Genomic DNA, 24,787 nt, shown 5'->3' on the forward strand with positions numbered 1-24,787 from the left:
CTTTAGAGATGTCTAGCTACCCTTATGCCACACAGCTCAAACCAAAGGTGTGACCTACACACCTATTTCAAGGTCACCACGAGTACCACTACCTGGTTGGGGGAGCTGGAGGCTCCATGCACCTCCATAGTTGGGACAGGGCTGGCCTAGTGGGAATGACCTGGAAACACCCTCCATGTGTATAAGCAGAAACTATGCTGAACTAAGCATCAAATCCCATCTACTCTTTGGGCCTCTGTTTCTTCGTCTATAAAGTGCCAGACATGCCGAAGTAGACATTTCTTTATGATTTTCATAATCTGTAGCTACTTAAGCAATTATTTATGGGTCGAGAGTGGTATTGCTTAAGTCTTTTTAGGTATTCCTTTGTTGGGTATGTATGTGTTTGGGTATGTTTCTTTAACTGAGAGTAAACTTATCTCTTAGTTGGTCAGTGCTTAGAATTATTGGTCTCAGAACTGAACTTCAGTTCAGAATTACACTTGCCCTTCCCTAAAGAAGTATGCCATCTGACAGGATAAATATACGGAGGCAAATAGATATAACAGAGGCCCATTACAGAAACAGATCACATGGGACAGATACCATAAGATATATCCCTTAAATTGAATTCTCTTGTGCAAGATTAGGTTTAAAGGGTGTGTGTTTTAGAAGGCACATGATTGGTCTAAATCCAAATAAAAACGAGCTAAGCTCTGGCTGGGTCCATTTACACGCATCTATCAACAGCCAGGGCGATACGGTTACACAAGGACTGTGCGATGACTTGAGCAATAGTTTCAAAAGGTCTTTTAGTCCATTAAAAACTGGGTCCACAAACTGTTGGGGCCGGGCCTAGGTTTTCCTGCCTGAAAGCCCCGGCCTCAGATGTGACGACGCCCTGCTCCGTGCTCTGACTTCTGTCCTTTGAGCTTTCACAGCGTGAGTACTCCTGAGCACCAGATGCTCACGACACAGGCTCTGCCCTACCTGCTTTTTGGAACCCTTGCATAAAACCAGTCACATCCAGGCAGGCGGCGGACTCTGCGTCCCCAGCCGTGGAGCCAGGAACGCTGGAGGTGTTAGCTCAGTGGCTGTGTGGGGGGACAGTGATCCTTGTCCTGGGCAAAGGCAGAGCCCGTTGAGTCGATTCCCTGGGAGGACTTGGGGAGAAGGTCCCTACTGGCCCTCGGTGTGCCACCAGGGGCCTTGGGCAGCTGCAGCCAGACAGCTGGACGCCTCAGGGGCTTCTGCGGTGACATCTTCCTCCCTGGGTGCGCATCTGGGGCTTGGCCCTTCTCAGGTCAGCAGCGGCTAGAGCACCCCTAGAAGCCCCAGCTCAGCGCTGCTCTCTGCATTTCCATGGGAACGGCTCGGCTGCACAGTGGAGCTCGGCTGTGTGCTCCATCTATTTCTATGGCACCTATCACCATGGCACCTCCTCGCTCTGAAAAGCGCAGGCTAAAAACAGCACAGAAAGGGGGGCAATCCTCTTCCTTGCAGTCACCTTCTCCTGCAGCTGCTGTTACACCTTAGGATTGCTCACATGTACCTTTCCACTCAAGTTTCCTGTGTTTTTGTTGCATGTGGCCTTAAAAACTAATACCAGGCCTCCTAGCCACAGCAGCATGGCCTTGGGGGGGGAACGGCCCGAGCCTTTAGGGCATTCTCACTCAACTTGCTGCAGGTGTAAAATGCCCCTGGGGGGAACCTGCAGGAAGCAGTTTCCATCCAGGGTTGTTTCTGGGCCTCTCTTGGGGTGTGCTGGGGAACAGGGAGAAAGCGGGAGAGGGAAGAGTAACTGTGCTGTCAGCGAGCACAGAGGACGGGAGTTAATTTCGACAAAGAAGATCCCCAGCTTCCTGAAAATTCTCTTCAGGGAGGTGTTTGTTTGTTTTTAAGTTAACACTTATCCTTCAGGGCCAGCACTTAACCCAGTGCTCTGGCTTAGCCTGCCAGAGTTTGAGACTGAATCCTGGCTCAGCCACTTGCCAGCCACGGGAGACTATTGGGCACTGCCTCTGAGGTTAAATTTACTCGTCTGTAAAATGGGGATATGAGTACACGCCTCACAGGGACAAGTGCCCTCTGCAGCCTCCACTTTCACGCTTGTTCCTTGGTTTCCTCATGTACAAAATGGGGATAACAACATCTGCCTCAAAGCAGCTCTGTGATAATTCTGAGAGAATAGAGAGGTAAAGCATGGAGCAGAGTGCCTGGTACGGGACAAGCACTCAAGGAATGCTGGAGATGAGGGTATTGTGGAGAAGGACGGGATTCCGGCAGGATGGCAGGGTGCCAGCCCTGCTTCGTTCTCCCACGCCTGACTTCCTACCCTCCTGTCCCCGAGGGGCAGGTAAAACAAGGCCCCGGTCCTAAGTGGACCCTTTCTCTCAGCTCCATTTATCGACGTCCTCAGGCATAACAAACGTAGCCAAGGACCACTCTTGCTTCTAGGCAGGTGTCACTGTGCAGAAGGGACACTAACCCAGGTGCCCCATTTGGGGTTCCATGTGCTGCTAAGCAAATGGACCCTTCTCCAAGGCTCTAGGGATGGAATATATGACCTAAACTAACCCCAGGAGCTCATTTCACCCCTACGCATGCCCCGGGTGGTTCCTATGATCCAGTTTGGTCCAATCAGGAGTCTTGGGACTCTATCTAAGAATGTGGGGCAAAAATTCAGCATGGGGTGTGGATGTGAGGTGTGGGACTGCTCGAGCCATTTACTATCAGGAGCAAAGCCAGCCAAAGGGCAAAACTGACCCCTAGGTGAGCAGTGGCTAAAAAAATTGGCAAGATAACACTAAGAACGCTTTGATCAAATTGCACTGAAAATTTGACCCACCTTTGGATTTCTTAGTTACATAAACTGATAAATTCTATTTATTGTTTAAACCAATTTGAGTTGGATTTTCTGTAACATAAGGATAAAAGCGTCTGAAAAACTGCTTCCTCTGTGCAGTTTCAGGGTCCTTCTTATATTCAAAGCTCAATCTCAAAGTCAAGTCTTGAAGGAAGTCCACCTACTTCTACTTCCTCCTTGAATCTCTAGCTCCTATGTACTTAACCCTAAAAAACACTTTGAGATCAGTAGTCTTCATTTTTCCATTAAGACACTCAAGCCCAAAAGGTGTTAAATCCTTTTTTTCCAAGGCTACACATTTAGTAGTTGACAAGGTCAAGGTTAGAAACCAGGGCCTTGTGTGATATGTTGGTTATTAATAAGGGTTGAGTTCTTCTTCTAAATATAAGATTATTTCATTTCCTTAGTTGGATTATAAGTTTCTTGAGCACAAATTTATTTTTTCTTTCTATTGAGACCATCCACTGTAGTTACTTGATAAGGGCTTGATTCTCAATGATCAAGGAAACCTCCTGCAGCCAGGAACACGCTGGCCCAGGGGGCTGACAATGCCAGGAGGTCTTGGAGTACTTTAGAAAGTACCAGGCACTGGGCTAAGTGCCTGACACATGGAATCTCAGTTTTAAAAAATGGTTCATTGTATTTACGTTATTCTTGGACCCAAGGGGAAGATGGCATTTTGCCAAGGCCTGTGAGTGGAAGCTGTTTGGATTGGAAGGGGGAAATCTATTCAGAGGAACAAGCACAGTGGTGACACATGGCTGGGTGGAAAGTGTAAGGACTAAGGATTATGGCGTCTACAGACATGGGTTTGATTCCTGGCTCAACTTTTTATTATCTGGGTAGTCTTGGCAAGATACTTTGTGTCTTGGTGCCTCCATTTTGTCATTTGTCAAATGAAGACATAATCCCAACAACCTCTCTGGGCTGTTGGAAGATAATACCATGTCAGTCAGACGTCCAGTACAATACCTGCTGAGTCTTGCTATTTGCTCTGTCCCCATATTCTTCTTCTATGCTAAGCACTGCCCAATGGCTGGCCCTCACAGGTATGTGCCTCCCCCCTGCTCCGTGGATGATGGCCAACCCTACTCAGGAGCCAAAGAATGATACAGATGTTTGAGAAAACACTGGCTGCCAGGTGGGGAGAAGTTTCCATCCGGTTCCCAGCCAAACATAGATTTGCTGCTGGAACACTTTGTTTCACTGCAATTTCATTGTGTTTAGATTATAACTAAGGCTTTTTTCCTTTTGTCTTTGCCCAGCAAGCCATGAACACTACCAAATCAGACCACCTGATCTTAATAAAGAAAGCAAAGGGGATTTGCCAGGTGCTCAGTACATCTACTCAGTCCACATGTAAAATTGTTCCTCGCAGAACAGCCAAAGCTTACCCTAGATTGAGTGTTATCAAATAACCAGTATTTACTTCCTCAGGGCCCTTTGTCAGCAAAGCTGAATGTTATACTTCTTAAGATAAATTCAATTGAACTGAACTACTCTGGGACTCAGGTTGGGGGTGGGTAGGGAGGCCTGAGGGAAAGGAAGGGATAAAATACCTTTACATTTTGTCACCCTCTTCTAATCTCCTCTTGTACCCAAAGAGGGAGGTTAGACCCTGCAATTTGTTCCATCCCAGAAAAAGGCTCCTGTTGTTGAACTGCTGGAAGCAATTCAGTTTCTATTTATGGGAGGCACAGTTCTCAGAGTATAGCTCACCAGGACACCTGCATCAGAATCCTGAAGTGCTTGTTGAAAATGCAAATTTCTGGGTCCATGTCAATCCTATTGAATTAGGCTCCGCAGGAATGATTGAGAACTTTGGGTAGCTGGTAATAATATGGGTTTTTGGAATCAGATATATATGGACTTCAATTTCACCACTTAAACCTTGGGCAGGATATTTAACCTCTCCGGGTCTCATCTACAAAAGGGGATTGCTGAACAGTCAAGGGGGAGAATGTAGTGGAGCTCTAGTAGTTGTTACAAGGATGAAATGAAAAAATATATGTTCAGCAATGCTTGGCAATAGTAAACATGATAAATATACTTACATAATACCTGCACTCCAAGAAGTTTTAGGGTCCTAGAAAAAATAGTAGGTAAAATTGGCTATCATGGCTCTCTCTGCCTAGAGGAACCCGCATCAAATCTCAGTGCGTATTTCCGTCCTTCTCTCCCATTTCTCAGCAAGCTCTGTTCTTTTCTCCCATTTCTCAATAAATTAGTTTTACTGGCCTAAAAAAAATAATTTGCCATCACAACCAGTGTTAAGGTCTCCACTAGTACTCTCCATTGGTACAGGTTCTGGAAGGGTCTACAGACCAGCAACCAGACCGGAAGGCATCACGATTCAAATGAACTCAGCCAGGCCTCATGTTTGATCCCCAACAACAGGCCAGCCAGGAGAGGGCAGCAAGCGAGAGTCAGGGAAGATCTAACGCTGCGCCTATTCTAGACACAATACCTACGTGCTCTGGCCCTTACTTGGGTGCTGTCTAGGTTGGTACTAATTTCCAAAGACACCAAATCCGTGGGTGGAGGTGTGGCAGCTTGGGTTATCAAGGGGTATTGGTATTCTATCAGACTCTTGACAGTCATAGATTATTTACTTTAGGAAATCATACAAGCATCACCATATTGTAGGAAACAACAGAACTTCATTGGGACGTAGATATTGGGAAATTGTCAAAGCCAGGGGTGGGCAAACTTTTTTGTATGGACCATAAACTAAGGATGTTTTCAATATTTTAAAGGGTATTTTTAAGAAGAAGAAGAATATGCAACAGAGATGCATATGTCCCACAAAGCCTAAAATATTTACTTTGGTCTTTTACACGAAAGTTTCCTAAGCCTCACTCTAGGCTACTCAGGAGCTGACTGCTCAGTATATGGTTTCCAAAGTCAACATAATTCAAGTTCATGCCCCATTAAAACACAAATCCTCTATAAACCAACTAGACCTAAGAGACATATACAGAACACTTCACTGAACAGCAACAGACTACACATTCTCCTCTAGTGCATGTGGGTCATTCTCCAGGATAGGCCATATGAAAGGTCACAAAACAAGTTTCAATAAATTTTTAAAATATTGAAATCATACAATATATCTTCCCCAACTATAATAGAATGCAGCTTGAACTCAATAACAGGAGGAGCTGGAAAATTCACAAATATGAATGTACTCTTAAGCAACAAATGGGCCAAAGAAGAAATCACAAGGGAAATTAGGAATATTTTGAAGCAAATAAAAATGAAAACACAACATACTAAAACTTATGGGATATAACAAAGGCAATGCTTAGAGGGAAATTTATAGCTCTAAATGCTTGCATTTAAAAGATGTCAAATCAGACACCTAACCCTATAACTAAGGGATCAAGAAAAAAGAACAAACTAAACTCAAAGCAAGAAGGAAGGAAATACAGATTAGAGTAGAGAAAAAAATGGAGAATAAAAACATAATAGAGAGAATCAACAAAACCAAAAGTTGGTTCTTTGAAAAGATCAGTAAAATTGAAAATCTTTAACTAGACTGACAAAGAAAAAAGGATAGAGACAAATTAAAAATGACTAGAGTCAGATATGAAGAGGGGACATTACTACCAACCCCACAGAAATAAAAAGGATCATAAAAGGATACTATGAATGACTTTATGCCAACAAGTTAGAGACCCCAGATGAAATGGATAAATTCATAGAAACACTCACTACATACAAACTACATACACTGACTCAAGAAGAAATAGGAGATCTCAACAGATCAATAACAAATAAAGAAATCGAATCAGACATCAAAAACGTCCCAACACAGAAAAGCCCAGGACAAGATGGCTTCACTGGTTAATTTTACCAAACATTCCAAGAATTAACACCAATCCTGCTCAAACTCTTCCAAAAATTGAAGAGGAGGGAATATTCCCTGACTCATCCTGTGAGGCAAACATTACCCTACTACCAAAGCCAGATAAAGATTATACAGACCAATATCTCTTACAAATGTAGATGCAAAAATTCTCAACAAAATACCCAGCAAACTGAATCCAGCAGCACATTAAAAGAATTATACACCATCATCAAGGGGGATTTATCCCATGTGTGCAAGGTTGGTTCAACATAAGGAAATCAATTAATGTAAGACATCACACAGAGAATGAAGGGGAAAAAAACAACACTACATGATCATCTCAATTGATGTAGAAAAGGCATTTGACAAAATCCAGCATCCCTTCTTAATTAAAACATTCTATTCCTAAAATTAGGAATAGAAGGAAACTTTCTTAACATGATAGAGGGCAGCTATGAAAAACCCACAGCTAACATCACACCCAGTGGTGAAAGATGGAAAGCTTTCCTTCTAAGATCAGGAGTAAGACAAAGATGCCCACTGTCACCAGTGTTATCCAGCATTGTCCCGGAAGTTCTAGCCAGAGCAATCAGGCAAGAAAATAGAAATAAAGGGCATCCAAATTGAAAAGGAAAAAAGTAACTTTCCCTTTTTGCAGATGACAGGATCCTGTAAATAGAAAACCTGAAAAATCCCATCAAAGATACTAGAGCTAATAAATGAATGCAGCAAAGTGGCAGGGTAGGAAATCAACATGCAAAAAAAAAGAAAAAAAAAATCAGTAGTGTTTCTATATACTAGTAATGGACAATCTGAAGAGGAAATCAATAAAAAAATTTCCATTTATAATAGCAACTGAAAGAATCAAATATTTAGGAATAAATTTAGCCCAGTTACTTTTAAAGAAGAAAAACAGGTGTATTGGGGGGCACTTCCTTTACCAGCTATCAAGACTTATTATAACAAGCACAGGAATTCAGGTAGAGTGATATTAGGCAGGGATAAACAGATGAGTGGAGCAGTATTACTCAAAGTGTTGTCTGTGGACCAGCACCACTTTGAACTGTTTTGGGCCCACAATAAGTACAGCAATGAAGAGTAAACATTTTGAAACTTCTATAACAACTTGCTGGAGGAAGTTTATGTCTTTCGAATCTAATAATAAGCAATTGGGTCCTTTATTTTGTGTGTTTTATTGTTTTTTTTTTTTTTAGGAGGTACCAGGGTTTGAACCCGGGACCTTGTATATGCAATGCAGGTGTTAAACCACTGAACTACACCCTCTCCACTTGTGTGTCATTTTTGTTTCATTTTTCTAATAATTATTTTTTATTTTATTTATACAAGTATTGGTCTGCAATGAGTTGGGGGAAAACTGCATGTCAATACAGTTTGAGAGCTCAAGAAAATAAAACCCGCTTATATATGGAAAGTTGATTTCTGACAGAGAAGACATTGCAATTAAGTGGGAGGAAAAGTAAAACTGGAAGTTTATTTTACAACAATCACACAAAAAGCAAATGCAGGTAGATTAAGTACTTAAACATGAATGACTGAATACTTAAGCATGAAAGGAAAAATTAGAAACTCTTAGGAAAATAATAGGAAAGAATATCAGCATGATCCCAAGTTGTGAAAGTTTTCTTAGATAAGATAATTTTGACATCAAATTTAAGAACTTGTGTTCAAATTCACCATAAATAAAATTCAAAGGCAATCTCAAGTTGGGAGTAGATATCTGAACATATAAAACGATCATAGGATTATCATCTAAAATATGTAAAAAGCTCCTATGAATCAATTAGAAAAAAGACAACCAACCTATTAGAAAGTTGGGGAAAAGACATAGTCATTTCACAGTAGGAAGAAAAAACAGATGGTCAATAAACATGAAAAAGATTCTCCACTTCAACAGTAATAAAAAAAAATGCAAATTAAAACCATAATGAGGAAAGGTCCCACCCACGCCACTGACAAAAATTAAAGTTGGAAAAATGAGATCAACTAAAACTCTGGTACCAACTGCTGGTGGAAGTGTAGATTGTTATGATCATTTTGGGAAAAAATTAACATCACCTAGTAAAGTTAAAGATATAAATATTTTTCCTTTTTTTTTTTTAGGTACCAGGGCCAGGGACTGGACCCCAGACCTTGTATGTGGGAAGCCGGAGCTCAACCATGAGCCACATCCACTCCCTTTTGGTGACTACATCTCTGAGCACCGCTGTACCCCATGGTCAATGGTCCACACCAGAGCCCACACTCTCCCACAGTCTACCCAGTGGGCCATGGGAGGACATACAATGTCTGGTAACTGTCCCTGCAGCACCATCCAGGACAACTTCAATCCCCAAAAACACCCCCACATCACATCTCTTCCTTCCACTCCCTACCCCCAGCAGCCACCATGGCCACTTTCTCCACACCAATGCCACATTTTCTTTGATTACTAATCACAATAGTTCATGAATAGAATATCAGTAATTCCACTCTAATCCACGCTCTATTCCTCCATCCTGTGGACCTTAGAATGGTTGTGTCCACTCCACATCTATATCAAGAGAGGGCTTAGATTCCACATGGATGCTGGATGCAATCCTCCTGCTCTCAGTTGTAGGCACTCTAGGCTCCATGGTGTGGTGGTTGACCTTCACCTCCATGTTAGACGAATGGGGTAAATCCAATAAACCAGAGTGTAGGAGTTGCAAGTCTGTTGAGGCTCAGGTCCTGGCTATCACATGGCCTGTGACTACTTTTAAACCCAGCAACTCAACTCATAGGTATATAATCTAAAGAGTGGAATGGATACATATACTATGGAATAATGATACAATGGAATACTATGCAACAGTGAAAATGAACTACAATTACCTGCATCCACACGAATGAATCACGAAAACATAATATTAAATAAAAGAAGACACAGAAGAATATGTATTGCATTCTTATACACAACTGTTAACAACATGCTTTGGTGCTCTGCAATATCCTAAATGATATCCTACTTAGAGTTTTAAGTGTGTCTGAGTACATATACAGTAAAACTACAAAGAAAAACAAGGGATGAGTAAAGAATTCTGTATATTTTCCCTCTGGGAGAGAGAGAAGGCTACATGATGGGGAGGGACGTGCATGTGTAAGCTTCTAAGAAACTGACAATGACTTGGGTGATGGGGGCATGAGTTGTTTGTTTTATTATTCTTTAAGCTGTTCATGTGACTTTTTATTCTAATGCATGTATGACATATTTCATGGTTTAAAAAAAAAATGAAAAGAAAGATCAAAAGCTTTTAGGGGATGGCCAAGGATGCAAGAAGAGCATCCACCGAGGGTGCTGGCAAAAACCAGGCTTGTGGTAAGCGTTAAGAATGCAAATCAAGTACCTGTTCAGAGGTCTAGGTCCCCAAACACTTATTTTTGTCTCACCATCATTTTTTTCCCTTCAGAGACTGCCTTTCCCCCAACCCGAGGGGTTGTCAGCCACGTGGCAAGCCCTGTCTCATCACTGGTGGGCATGTGACTCGGTCGAGCTAATCAGGGTATTTCCACCTCTGTGACCCAGTGGGGCACAGGTCCCCAGCTAGAACATTCAGAGCCACCCCTGTGCCTTCTGCCGGAACAACTACGGGAGAGGTGGGATTACCTTATGAAAGCCTACAAAGATCGGCCTGCAAGTGAAGCCAATGGGCAGGAAAGCAGAGAGGAGGGCTGGAGAGTCACAGGGGCAGAGAGGGGGCTAAGGGAGAGACAGGTCCATGGCCTATCATGGAGTGTCTGGAGACAGCCATTCCTGATTCCCAGTTATGTAAAATAACAAATTCCTTTTCTGCATCTTTGTTAAGCTCGGTTGCAATCCCAGATTGCACAGAATTTTACATCAGAAGCAGGGTTTTGCAAGTGACAGACCCTAAAACGTGGAATTAGCTGTGCTGAGACAGGGAGCAGGGAAGTATGGAGCCTTCCTCCCTGACTGAGAAGCGAGCAATATCTGTCAGGTGGCGGCAAAGTAGCTAATCTGCCTGCTGTAGATTGTGAGTCAAACCACATGCCCACCGAGGCTGGGAATTTAGAGAACTTGTTTAAGAAAAAAAGGCAGTTTACTGGGGTATGTTGGCCACTTCTCAGCCTTCAGTAAGGTCCCATAAGAAAAGACACACTTATTTTGTGTGATCTATGTATCTTAAAAAAAAAAAGATAACAAAAGATTTTAAAAATAATAAAGGAAGCTAGGAAAAAAACCACACTCTTCAGTTCCAGCTAATCTTTTGAAAGCAAAGAAATGTGAAAACAAAGCCAGGATATTCCCCTTTTCTGCCTGTGACCAGTAATTCAACTGAGCTGAGAGCCAGAAAATAGTTTTTCAGGGTTGCAATAGTCAAATTCCCTGCCCCAGGTCTGGGCAAAGGCTGGGAGATGGAAAACATGGTGGGAGATAGGGCAGAAAGCCCAAAGGCTTCTTCCCAGCTGCCACGCTGGGAGCCCCTGCCCTGCCCTCCCTGCCTCATCAAGGTGACCATGATCTGCACTGCGTACAGCCGTCCACTGGGAAGCAGCCTGCGGGCAAGGGGGGAGACTGGCCCTGCCTCCTTCCCTCGCCCAGTGTGCCCAGGGCGGAGGCGGTCTATGGGAAGGTGAGGGAAGGCAGAGCATGTCAGGAGACAGATAAGGCAAGGAATGGGTCCAGATTCTCCAGCGTGACTCGACTGGGTTTCCAGCTCAGGAAGTTATCAGAAAACTAACCGTCTAGCAACTGTCTAAGAATTTCAGAGTCATACTGCTAGAGACATCCCAGCTTGACAAACCACAGCAGGAGATTGCTCAACCACTGAAGACACCCCCAGGCCGCTGTTCTTATGTCTGTGGCCTGCTAAAGTATATAGTTCCAGAAGGACTTCTTCTCAGATGCCACCCACGGAGGGCAAAGCACAAGGAGAGTCTTGCAGACATCAGAAGCTAAGGCACCCCTGGCTGACTGAGGAACCCGTGTCCTTCGGTGGATCTGGAGTGGTTCCTTGCCATCCCTCTTCAGTAGAATGTTCGATGAGTGGCCACAGCATGCGGTCTCTCCTTCTTCCCTTTACTAAATGCAAGTGGTTTTTATTGCAAGCATTCTTGTTTCTTTTCCTCCGCCATTAAATGCTGGGGGTCTTTATATTTATCACTTAGCTCTACGCTAGCAGGTCATTAGGAGCTACATCCTGACCCGACCAAGAAGAATGCACAACGGCCACTTTTGCTTATGTGGGAGTGGCCTGTCCCACGGAGGTAGTACATTTCTGGAATTGTTTGTATGGGAAAAGGGCATGAGTGGAAGCTGGGAAGCTGTGGGAGGGAGTGGAGTGCCTACCTCTTACTTTCTTTCTGCCCTGAAATGGGTTGAACTGCAGCCCTCCAAAAGATATGTCCAAGTTCTCACCTTCCGTATCTGTGAATGTGACCTTCTTTGGAAAATGTGTCTCTGTGGATGTGATTAAGTAGGGCCCACCTGGATCATCCTTCTCGATGACAAGAGACGCAGACAGAACAGGGAAACACAGAGGGCTTGGCCCGGGGAAGATGGAGGCAGAGTTTGGAGACTCGCAGGTACAAACTAAGGAACTGCCAAGGATTGCCTGGGGCCACCAGGAACTGGTGGAGGCAAGGAAGGACTCTTCCCTGGAGCCTTCAGAGGGAGGTGGCTCTGCTGACACACTGATCCTCTGACCTCCAGATCAGGGAGGGAGGGCAATTATGTTGTTTGAAGCCACCAACTGTGTAGTAATTTGTTACAGCAGCCCCAGGAGACTGAGACCTGCCCAGAACTGTCCCTCCACTACCTGGTGGGGCTGTCAATCACTCTCCCAGCCCAAGGTGACCAACTGAAAGACCCCACCTGCACAGACCTGTTGTTTAGTTTGAGGTCACATGACCCAAGCTGGGCAATCCGATATTGTATAGATTCGGGTAGGGAGGTATTTCTTGCCTCTGAAATTGCTATTTCCGAGGACAGTGAATGTGAGCAGACGCTGCCTGTGGCGCTTTCTGTCACTTTCTGGCGAGAGCTGGTCTGAGAAGGAAGCCAACAGAGAAGCAAGCAGAGCTGAGGGGTAAACAGTCAGAGACAGGTCTTGATGACTGATCCCTGCCTCTAGAAACAGGCAGACCTAGACACAGACCTACTTCTGGACTGTTCAGCCAGCAAAGTCCTTTTTTTTTTTTTTTTTTTTTGCTTTAGCCAGTTTGAGTTGGGACCCCGTTGCTCGCAGACCTGCACATTCTCTCAGGTTTCTGAGCCTAGCTATCTCCTCAGCCAGGTGGGAGCCTGGCCATAGAGGCCCCCTCAGGGACAGGGACAAGGCTCCTGATGTAGCTGGCTCTAAGCGCTGGGCCACTAGGTCCCCACAGCTAGCCAGCCAGCCTGCTGTCTTCTTTAACACGCTGAGTTTATTACCAGCGGCTGGAGACAGGATCTCTGCCATCCCAGAGAGCAGATTACGAAGCAAGTAAATTCCAAGTACAGCAGGTAAAATCTCATCGTCACAAACAAAAATATAACGAGAGCAGCTGTAAAACATGAAGATTTGCTTCCTGGAGGCTCAGCCCCAGGAAGAGGGTTTTACCCAGTGAGTTGCAATCACGCTTCAGGCACCAACCATCCCCTCTAAAACAGGACACTTGCCCCTGCCGGCCCCACATGGCCTGCCACCAGCACTTTCTCCGAGCCTCAGTGCACACGCGGTTGAGGAGAGCCAAGCTGTTTACAGAAAGTCTAATCACCCACAGATTCACAAGCAGCCACCTCCACGAGGGCCCGGTTTCTCACCTCAAATCTTAAATCCTCCCGAACTGTCAGTCCTCCAGGGCCAAATGCAATAATACAGTGTACACAGAGACCCCGGGGCTTAGAGAAAGAAGAGGCACCAGGGAGGAGGGACCCGTTTCTTTTTGCTCAGTTTCTTGGAAGTGAATTAATAAGGAACAGCTGTTCCATCCCCAGTTGACTGGGGGTGTGGTTTCTGAGTATTAAAACCAAATTATGCTTCTATTTAAAAATCGGGTACACCCAAAAGCGTTGTCAAAATGGACTCAACGATGCATCTGGCTCTGGGAGCGCAAGCTGAAAGTTTCTGAAAAAATACAGGACATTCCTATACCGTTGCTAAAGCACCTACTGTGTAACAGGCAAGGAGCTGCTAGTAGGGAAAGAGGTGAATAAAAACATAATTAGAGTAGAGGGCATCTAATCAGGTTGCAGGGTGTAGGAGACTGCCTAGAAGAGGTGTTGCAGGAGCTGAGTTTTGCCCGGGGGCTGGAAATGAGCACTAGCAGGAGGGGAGGAGAAGACGCTGCAGGAGAAGGCATCCGAGGCATGCGCCCGCAGCATCTGAGTGGCTGGCACACCTGGAGTCAAGGTGGAGCAGAGGCTGGAAAGGTTAGGCAACGGATTGACCAGGAAGGTCGTGTGATTAAACTAAAGGAACTCAAAAAAGAAAAAAAAGAAGCAAATAAACTAAAGGAACTTTATTGGAGCCCTCTAGGAACACTCAGAGTAGGAGGATGGCATGAGCAGGCAGTCTCGAAGGGATTATCCTGATAGTACTCATGTGGAGGATGGGAGTGGAGAAGGAATTCACTCAGAGGCTCTTTGTCATAGCTGGGGAAGCAATGGATGCCTGCTCCATAGCAGGGGAAAGAGGAGGAAGGGGACATTTGAGAAACTGGAAGAGGTAGACTCACCAGCGCACAATGTCTGATTGAATGCAACAGGTGCAATGGGAAGGAGGAATCCAAAAATAATTAACAGATTTTTTTTCCTTTTTTTTGTAAGTGCAATTGAATAATGGTAGCATTCAAGAAAATAAGGAATACAAGGAAAAGGAAAGGGAAACGGACTTGGTCCAGTGGTTAGGGCATCCGTCTACCACATGGGAGGTCCGTGGTTCAAGCCCCGGGCCTCCTTGACCCGTGTGGAGCTGGCCCATGCACAGTGCTGATGCACGCAAGGAGTGCCCTGCCATGCAGGGGTGTCCCCCGCGTAGAGGAGCCCCACGCGCAAGGAGTGCGCCCGTAAGGAGAGCCGCCCAGCGCGAAAGAAAGTGCAGCCTGCCCAGGAATGGCGCCGCCCACACTTCCCGTGCCGCTGACAACAACAGAAGCGGACAAAGAAACAAGATCAGCAAATAGACAAAGAGATCAGACAACCAGGGGAGGGGGGGGGAATTAAATAAATAAATAAATCTTTAAAAAAAAAAAAAAAGAAAAAGGACAAGTCTTAGAAGACAAAGATGAGGAGGTGGACTTTAGAATGCTAAGTAGGAGGAGTCCATGGGACATGCACAACAGAGGTCCATGAGAAGCTGAATGTTCAGGGCCAGGTGTCAGGATCTCTGTACCGAGGTGGAAGAACTGGGAGTTGTCAGCTTATGAGTGGCTGAGGGCACCAGGGGAGAGGCCAGAGGATGAGAAGAAGTGGGCAGGATCCAGGGAGCCCCGGGGATATTCAGGGAGTGAGTGAAACAGGAGGAATCTATGAAGAAGCTGGGGAAAAAGGGCCAGCAGAGTACAGTGGAAACCTAGAGAGTAAAGCCACCCTGAGAGAGAGGCTCAAGGTGTGGAAGAGTGTTGCAGCAGCATCAAGGCTCAAGGAACAATCATGTCAGATCAAGGAAGAAGAGCATCAGCTGGCTCTGAGTACGCCATCTTTAATGTCTTTAGCCCGGGAGGCTTCATCATGGGAAAGAAACCAGATTGTAGCGGGTGGTGCAGGATTGAATGGGCAGGGAGGCAGTGTAGATGATTCTTTCAAGAAGCTTGGCTATGAAGGGTGAGAACAAGAAATGGGGACTGAAAAGAGAAGTTACACAGAAATACGGAATTAAGGACAGGGTATTTTTCAGACTGAATTGAACATCTTTAGATCAGGATGAGAAGTGTTGATGGAGAAGAGGTTGAAGATGTGGGAGAGGGAGAACAATGGATGGAGGAGGTTCCAGGGGAGGCAGGAGGGGATCTGGAGCCCAGGGAGAAGGTCAGCCTTGGGCAGGAGCACACCTCTTCCCTGGCATGAAAGGAACAGAGAAGCAGAAGATAAGCTGGGCAATGACAACAAAATGACAATGTCAATGAGAATCAATGAAATGGAAGTAAAAAGTCGGTGGAGAAAAGAGGAAAAGTCAGAAAGAGATGGTGATGGATCAGGACATCCGGAAGTGTTTCCAGGCAGCCTTGGGAACCCAGGAGCGTGATGGCCCCCAGGGAGTGTGGGTCACAACAGAGGAATGACTGTTGGATTCCAGAAGTGGGATTCAACTGGGTGGGTTCACACAGAAGGGTAAATGGACAAGAGTGGTTAGAGAGAGGTACAGGCGAGAGAGAAATTGACCACCACAGCTGAACAAAGTCCACCCCCTAGTTAACTGTAGTTGCTGGTTCATGTGTTTGGCAGAGGGGGGGTCATGTTCAATTCTGAATGAACACAAGTTCCTTCTTTAACAAAGAAAGTGACTCTTGAAGGCAGGAAAGAGCTGGAGTTTTAGAATCAGACAGACATGGCTTCAAATCCAGCTCCTACCATTGGCCCCTCTGAGCTCAGCTTTTCTTGTGTGTATAAAATATGAAAAATGCATACTTTGCAGAGCTTGTAAGGATTAAACAAGATGATTAATGTAAAGTACTCCAGCTAGGTTGTAAACCCCATTAGGTGCTGTTATGAATTGAGTTGTGTCCCCAGAAAGACATATTGAAGTCTGCTCCCTGGAACCTCGGAATGTGAACCAATTTGGAAAAAGGGTCCCTATAATGGAATTAGGCAAGTTAAAATGAGGTCATATTGGAGTAAGATGGGTCTTTAATCTAATGTAACTACTATCCTTATAAGAAGAGGAAATTTGGACACAGTCAGACGGGATAGGAGAATGACACGTGAGGACTGAGACGGAGACTGAAGCCCACAAATTGCCAGCCACCACCAGAAGCCAGGAGAGGCATGAAACTGATGTTTTTCCTACAGACTCTGAAGGAAGCATGGCCCTACCAGCACCTTGATTTTGTCCTTGCAGCCTCCAAAACTGAGAGTCAATAAATTACTGTTGTTTTAAGCCTCCCAATTTGTGGTGCTTTGTTACAGAAGCCTAGAAAACTAAGACAGATGTTCATCTTATTATTGAGTGCTCTAATTTCTCCTTCTATTTAGTAAGTGCCCGGCATGTAGTAAGCACTTGACACATCTTCACCTGTTAGATAATATTCATTCAAGGGAAGCAGACTTGGCCCAATGGATAGGGTATCCGCCTACCACATGGGAGGTCTGCGGTTCAAACCCCGGGCCTCCGTGACCCGTGTGGAGCTGACCCACGTGCAGTGCTGATATGCGCAAGGAGTGCCATGTCACACAGGGGTGTTCCCCGCATAGGGGAGCCCCACGTGCAAGGAATGCGCCCTGTAGCATGAAAGAAAGTGCAGCCTGCCCAAGAATGGCACCACACACGGAGAGCTGACACAACAAGATGATGCAACAAAAAGAGACACAGATTCCTGGTGCCGCTGATAAGGATAGAAGCAGTCACAGAAGAACACACAGCAAATGGACACAGAGAGCAAACACCTGGGGGGAGGGGAGAGAAATAAATAAAAAATTAAATCTTAAAAAAAAAAAAACATTCACGCACCTTCTCTGGCCCTGGAGTAAGCTCTCCTGAGACAAATGGCCTTCCCTTCCTTGTCTTGTCCAACCTCGATTACTTGCAGTAATGAAAATGGAACGTTCATCCACACTCGCTTTATTTGAGCCAGGTTGTTACTTGGCTTAGTGATTTCAGGAAAGCATGAATCATGGTGGTTGAATTCTGAGGCCACAGAGATTCAGGACCACACTGCTGCCCATTCAAACACCAAACAAGCAGTGTGGCTTCTCGGCTGAGCCGTGTGGGTCTGTAGAGAATCCTGGTGCGGTGGGGAGAAGGTGAGTTGGAGTCGAGGGGAATGGAAGGAACAAAGGCACCCTTCCTCAAACAACCACCTGAGACCCCCGGTCACGAGAGAGGCTGACTCTCAAGAAATAAGGGAGTATGGCATTTTCACAGAATGTTGAGGAAGTTGTCAAAAGATGAACAACAACAACAAAAAGCCCAATGCAACACTAGAGCCCAGTACCATTTTGGTTTTTTGTTTTGTTTTGTTTTGACTCAGGTCATATAGAGATGAATGAGTCACCAATGCCACTCTTGTTGGGGGGTTTAGACAGCGAGGGAACAGGGCGCCCACACCCATCCTGCAGAAGATATTCGCATTGCCTCCAGAGGCGTTCATGGGGTCGAGAGCTGTCTCTGGATTTTGCTAAAGAAGAAATCCAAGGGGGAAGTGGATGTGGCTCAACTGATAGAGCATCTGCCTACCACATGGGAGGTCCAGGGTTCAAACCCAGGGCCTCCTGACTTGTGTGATGAGCTGGCCCATGTGCAGCTGATGTGTGCAAGGAGTGCCGTGACACAAAGGGGTGTCCCCTGCATAGGGGAGCCCCACGTGCAAGGAGCGTGCCCCCATAAGGAGAACCACCCTGTGTAAAAAAAGTGCAGTCTGCCTAGGAATGGCGCCGCATACACAGAGAGCTGATGCAGCAAGATGACACAACAAAAAGAGACACAGATTCCCGGCGCCGCTAATAAGAATATAAGTGGACACAGAAGAACACAGAGTGAACGGACAGAGAGAGCAGACAATGAGTGTGGGGGGAGCAGGGAAGGGGAGAGAAATAAAATAAATAAATAAATCTTTAAGGAAAAAACAAAAAGAAATCCAAGGGCAAATCAGGCATCCAGTAGACCCAAGAAGTAGAAGACAGGTGGGCTGAGAGATGGGCAGGCCAAGTAGACATTAAAGACCTGAAATTAAGGTCCACAACACGTTTGTAGCAATGTGGAACAGACACTGCTAAATGCTCCCAGTTTTCACTCTCCCCTCCTTCCACTTAGCAAGAGAACCCCACATTTTTAGGCAGGTATATAACTACCCAGCCAGAGACTACGTTTCTCTGTCTACCCTGCAGCTAAGCATAGCCTTGTGACCAAGTTCCGTCCAGTGGGATATAAGTGAAAGCACATGTACAACTTTCTGAATCACATCATTTAGAAGAAGGCTGCTTGCCCTTCACCTCCTCTCCCCTATTCCTATAAGCAGGAACTGCAGGTGGACATAGCATTGAGCCAGTTTTGACTATACAGAGGAGGAAAACACCTTAGGACATAGAGGGCAGAAAGGTGGAAGAAACCCGGGACACTGAGTGACCTGTGGGGTAGAGTTGTTTACCTGCACTGGGCTGGCCACCTACCTCTAAACTATTAGGTGAAAGAGAAATGGACTTCTATCCTTTTCGAACATGTGTATTTTGGGGTCTTTCTGTTACAACTCAGCCTGTGCCCTAATGAATACAGGGTATTTCCCAGTGGTACAGATAATAGTAATTTTAGAAATACTGAGAATACTATTAAAAGCATACTACGTGCCAGGCATTGTTTGAAACCCTTTCTCTGTATTATCTCATTTAATCCACACAACAGTCCCTGGATTGGTGGTGTTATCCCCATTTTATAGAACAGGAGCCACAGGGATATAAAGTACTTTAGCCAAGGATCCACAGCTATGGAGTGCTCGAACCAGCAGTCAGACCCAAGCACTCTGGGCTGAGCTTGTATTCCTAGTCATTACACTTTCAAGTCATAACTTTTTATAATACCACACAGTAACTAGAGCACCAGGCTCAGTTTTCTAGAGAGCTAGAAATATGTTAGCTGTTCCCCCAAATTACTGGAGGACCAAGGCAAATCATTTAGCTGCTCTCCACGTCAGTTTTCTCTGAGACAGCATGGGAAGGAGCCCAAACTAAAGACCTCTTGGGGCTACTGGAAGGATAAAATGAATTCATGTTTATTTAAGAAATATTTTTAAAGTCCCGAAGTGTGGCAAAAATGAAATACTACCTTAAGGTGGGTTGGGAAATCCTTAAAACCAAAATAACAAATGAACTCTCTTTTTTTTTCCGAATGCAAATTCCATCTAGCAATTTGGCAGATTGCCTGAAAAGGCTGTGAAATCTTTCAAGCCTGCAAAATCTGTACTTTTTTGGTTTTGCGCATCTGTCATCTTCAACTGAAAAAGAGAGATATTAATTGAAAGAGAGCATACCTATGTGCCTGGTACAAAAAAAAAAAAAGGAGTGGATGTAGCTCAAGAGGTTGAGTACCTGCTTCTCATGTACGAGGTCCTGGGTTCAATCCCAGTATTTCCTTATTAAAAAAAAAAAAAAAGGATAGGGGCGGGGGGGACAAATGCTTACAGTGAGTGAGGTGGGAACTTGACAAATGGGCAGCGCCAGACTAGCTGCTCTGCCAAAACATGAGCCTGATATTGCTAGATTGTTCAGGTTCACGTGTGAAGTGCCCCAATTTTCCAAGGATGCTCAAATTTATTTAAAAAAAAAGACGTCTATGGGCTACTAGTTGATCTCCCAGGATCTAGCCCTGCAGCTGGAAACCACATCCGGCTCTTCAGGATGATTCATCGTGATTATGGACAAGGCACAGTTCAGCTTTCTCTCAGCTCACCCCATGGGGCCCTTCCCCTTCCTTCTTCCTCAGCTTAGCTCCCCACATCCCCCCCACCCCATGGGGCCAACTTTCTCCTTGTTTCCTGCTCCTGGTCTCTGATTTTCTTCTGTTTAGCTTTTACCCAATCATCAGAAAGCACAAAGTAGCCTGCCCTATACTATGTGTACCAATCAACGCCAGCATCATAATCCCACTGCCCCTCCCCTAAACACGCAGATCATTTTTAAAAAATGAATTGTAGTTTTATACATATATGTATTTGGATATATATAAAACATAAAATGTTCCATTTTAACCACTTTTAAGTGCATGCTTCTGTGGGATTAATTAGTCACAATGTGCCAGCACATTCCATCACAATCCATCCCCAATCCCAAATGTTTTCATCACCCCAATCAGAAACTCTGTACCCATTAAGCAACGACTCCCCAATCCCCTCTACCCCCGTCCCCAGTGACCTCTAACCTACTTTCCTTCTCTATCAGTTCGCTTGTTCCAGCTATTTCATATAAGTGGAATCATACAATGTTTGCCCTTTCGTGTCCAGCTTTTTCACTCAGCCTTAGGTTTTCAAGGCTCACACCCGGATCATTTTGCCTGCATTCTCATGAAGGAAGGGGGACCTGAGCTGGCGCTCAATCATTCGTAATAAAGAAGGGAGGCAGGGACGGATAATCGTAGAGAGGAGATGCCCAAAGGCCCAGGGATTTGGCCTCGGCAGCCTGTGGCATGCAGGTCAGAAGAAGCCACCTGTGCCACATGGGTGCTGGCCAGAGCCTCACAAAGACAGAGCGGGGCTGACCCGCTGCCTGGAGAAAGCCTGCAGAGGGACGGACAGGCTTCCGCCTGCATCCTCAAGGGCAGGGACCTTTGAACCCTGCGGGTGCCCAGGAAATCGGCAGTCGACTGCCCCTGCACCCACGGCGGGCGGAGGTCCCCCAGTGCCACTGCCCACCCTCACCTTAGCTGTTCACTGCCTCACCTCGTCCCCAGCGGGCCTGCGGCCTGAAGGCTGCCAGGTACTTGCCAGCTTTCAGTTTCACTTCCTTTGCTTTCCTAGGACCTTGGGGTTCTCAAGGACAGGGACATGGGCCAAAGGCCCCACGCAGGAGGGGGACAGGGGAGAAGAGGCACGAGCCGCCCCTGACAATGTGTCTAGCCGGCCATCAGGGGCGCCTGTCCCAGAGGAGCCCTGGCTTTCAGGGAGGCACGCGCGCCCCAGGGGACAGCGGCTTGCGGGAAATCTGCCCTGCGGGTCGGCTTTGCCCTGCCAGCCCTCCAGTGCCCGGGCGGTGGGGAGGGGCGTGCGGATGTCGCCCGGGCGGTGGGAGGGGCTGTGCTGCGTTCCAGGCCCTCTGACTTACTGTTTGTTTGGGACGTCTGGACTAGGGCTATAAACAATTCGCCTCTTTGTTTCCGCGGCCTTGCAGAATATGTGCTTCCCTCAAAAAGGCATAAAGGTCCCTTTTCTCCGGGTGTTCTGTGAGCCTGGCCGGGCGGGGGCCGCAGCGGGTGGTCAGTCACAGCCTTGCTCCGCAGCCTGCGCTCCTGTGGCCCCGGTCCTTAAAGCCGCAGAGCGGCCTGTGGGTGGGGGAGCGCCTGTGCAAAGTCCTGCCTGCAGGAGCTCGCCTGCCCTGCCTGAGAAACAGGGAGGCACAATGCAAGGGCTTGGCCGACATCGCCCAGGCAGCTGAAGAGTCCTGATGCCTGGGGTCTCTGCCCCGGAAATTTGGGTGTCATTGATCCGGGAGGGCAGCCTGGGCACCGAAGGTTGTTAAAACATACCCAGTAATTCTAATGTACAGCCGTGTTGAGAATCACCGCTGGCCCTTCTCCAACTTCAGTGTGCCCAGGAGTCAGTTGGGGATCTTGCTGAAATCAGATTGTGTTCCAGGAGATCTGGGGGTGGGGCCTGAGGTTCTTGGTTGCCAACAGGCTTTGGGGGGGTGCTGAAGCTGCAGTCCGTGTTGAACAGCGAGGGTGGTGGCTGGAGCTTGGATCCCCATTCCACTACCCACATTTGGAGGCCTTGGCATGCGTCTCTCGGCCTCAGGTTCCTCGTCATCTTGATGGGCGGCTGGGAGGATTAGCAGAGGTGACAAGCACAAAGCACTAGAACAGTGTCTGGCACCCAGAGGGTGCTTGGTAACTGTTGGCTGTTGTGATTTTCTGTTGGGCACCAGCTTCCAGGGAAGAACAGGCTCTACTTTCTTGCAATGTGTGTCTCTCCTGCCTCAAAGTCTTCAGGACTTCCCTTTGGCCTTAGGATAAAGCCCAAACACCCTGAGGGGTCCCTGCCCCTCCCATTCCCCACCTCCCCACCCCCCACCCCAATGCAACTCACACACGTACACCACTACAGGCCCTCCATTTTCTTGTTCTCTCTTCCCGCCTTTTCCTCCACGCTGCTCTCTTCTCTCCCTTAGGACTTGGCACGGGTGTCACTCCCTCCAGGCAGCCTCTCCTGGCTCACGAAGAGGGGTGAGGTACCAGCCTCCCCGCCATGTTCCCACAGTACACTGTGCTGTTCCTCCCGAAACTCTAACCCCTTGGCACTGTCAAGGTCGGCCTACTTTAAGTTCAGGCTGGGCAGGACCTGTCTTGCTCAGTGGAGTTGTAGCCTGATTCATGATGTGTGTGCAGTATTATTGGAATGAATGAGTGAATGAATGAATGGGTTTAAGTGAAAGGTTCCTTTCCTCATAGAATCAGAAACCCTACGTTGTGTAGCCCCACCCATCCCAGGGTGTGAGCTCCCTGACAGCTGGGCCCTCAGGCGTGGCTTTGCAAAGGCTTGTACTGACCACTGCTACCCTTTCTTCCTGTTCTCCAGCCTCGGGTTGTCCACAGACCCTGGGGAAACGAGCTGGCATCTAATTTGCTCTATTTGGGTTGCATTTTCAGAGAATGAAATAAAGTAAATCTAAAGGTAGGTGTTGGTCTCAGGTCCCATTGGAGCAAAGTCCCAGCTCTTATCTCGAACTTCATGAGAAAACTAAACTGTGGCAGCATCCCTAACTCGTATCCCTGAAGGACTAATTGTTTATAGAAGGCCTTTCCAATTTCTTAAGGCTTAAAGCTGAAATGCAGAGACCCAGAAGGTTAAATTGTGGATGACCGGAGGTACAAGGAATGCTAAATATTTACAGTTGATTTCTTCAGTGGGTGAGAGCCAGGCAAAGGGAGAGCAATATCTCAATATTCAGACAGCTTTGGAGCAGAGCTTTTGGAAGAGAAGCAATTGCTTGTCAAAAGAATTTAGAAGTATAATCAAGCTATTGTTTGCAATTGCTTAGCTAAAATGAGCCCCTCTCAAAAAAAAAAAAAAAAAAATTAAACCCAGGAAGCTATTGAATGTCAGGTAATTGTAGCTATTTAAAAGTTAAGAAAAGTGAAGGCAATTGAAGGGATTCAGTGGGTGATAGAAATATGAATTCACGATGCCTTTCCCAAAGAAGTGCCTCAGCCTGAAATTGGATATGAAGCTTCCAGAAATGGTCACCCTTCACAATGAGGGGACTAAGGGATTTGTCTTTAATTGCTGATTTGGCCCCTAGTTGCAACTGAGGTTTCTGCAAAATGGCTGGAGAGAGACCAAAGTTGGATTCTTATTTTAGCTCCATTGTGCTGACTTCTCCCAGCCCTGCCTGCAATGCCAACGAGAAGCCATTGGCCAGTACCCCCAAGGAACAATCCAAGTTCCCATCTGCTGGCTACACAAAGGTAGCTGGGAAGCACTTGGAGTCTGGTTTCCGGCTCTCTGCTTTCTGGCTGGGTCTCCACCTGGGTGGGTCTCCTAGGCTTCCTACCACTTTCCTTTTTTGCAAAGTGCTTTTGCACTTCTGATCTCTTCCCAGCAGGGAGGGAGATCACTGAGTATTAGAATCCAAACTGTACACCTGGGAGATGATGCCCCGGGTGGGAGAGCAACGAGAGGCCTCCGAGCCCCTGGCAGGTCAAGGAGGGTCAGAGGGACAGGTGGAGGCACCCTCTCTCTCATCTTCTATCTCAACTCAGGCTTTACTTCCTTAGGGGAGTCATCCCTATCTCCTAGAACAAACCAGCATCTCCTACTATGTTCTCATAGTTCTCCAACTTTTCTTTCCAAGCACTTGTTACTTTACGGAATTCTACATTTATACAATTCTTTGATTGTCTGACTCTCTCACTATATATTAAGCTGCACAATGTCAAAGAACAAACTTGTTTTGCTCACCACTGTTTCCCTGTACATAGCATAGTGACTGGCACATAGTAGGTACCCAATAAACACTTGCTGAATGAATGAATCAATGGAAGCCAGAAGAGATGGAAGGGGAGGACTGAAATAGTTACTTGAGGTCCTGAAAATTAAACCTAAAATGTGTTTATTTCACTTTATCCCAAGTTATGTTAATTATAGGTACTAGTTCCAACTATAATAATAATTATAGCTACCATTTATTGGGTGCCAACTATATGACAGGTTCGTGGTTTAGGGGTGTGTTTCATTTGCTCCTGACAACTGTCAGC

At 46.2% G+C, this 24,787-nt stretch overlaps 1 protein-coding gene across 4 annotated transcripts in view; it reads right to left on the minus strand.

Annotated features, from left to right (window-relative positions):
- The window catches only part of DGLUCY (D-glutamate cyclase), a 129,289-nt gene that overhangs the window by 59,544 nt on the left and 44,958 nt on the right, over positions 1-24,787 (minus strand). Inside the window, exon 1 of one of the 4 annotated variants that reach the window (XM_058292435.2) lies at positions 21,640-22,176. The exons of 1 other annotated variant lie outside the window; for it this stretch is intronic. The gene's annotated coding sequence lies outside the window, so the exon portion shown is untranslated. 2 more of the 4 variants (XM_058292440.2, XM_058292443.2) reach the window with 2 other exon arrangements.

The sequence above is a fragment of the Dasypus novemcinctus genome, chromosome 3 (assembly GCF_030445035.2).
Source record: "Dasypus novemcinctus isolate mDasNov1 chromosome 3, mDasNov1.1.hap2, whole genome shotgun sequence".
Lineage (NCBI taxonomy): Eukaryota > Metazoa > Chordata > Mammalia > Cingulata > Dasypodidae > Dasypus > Dasypus novemcinctus.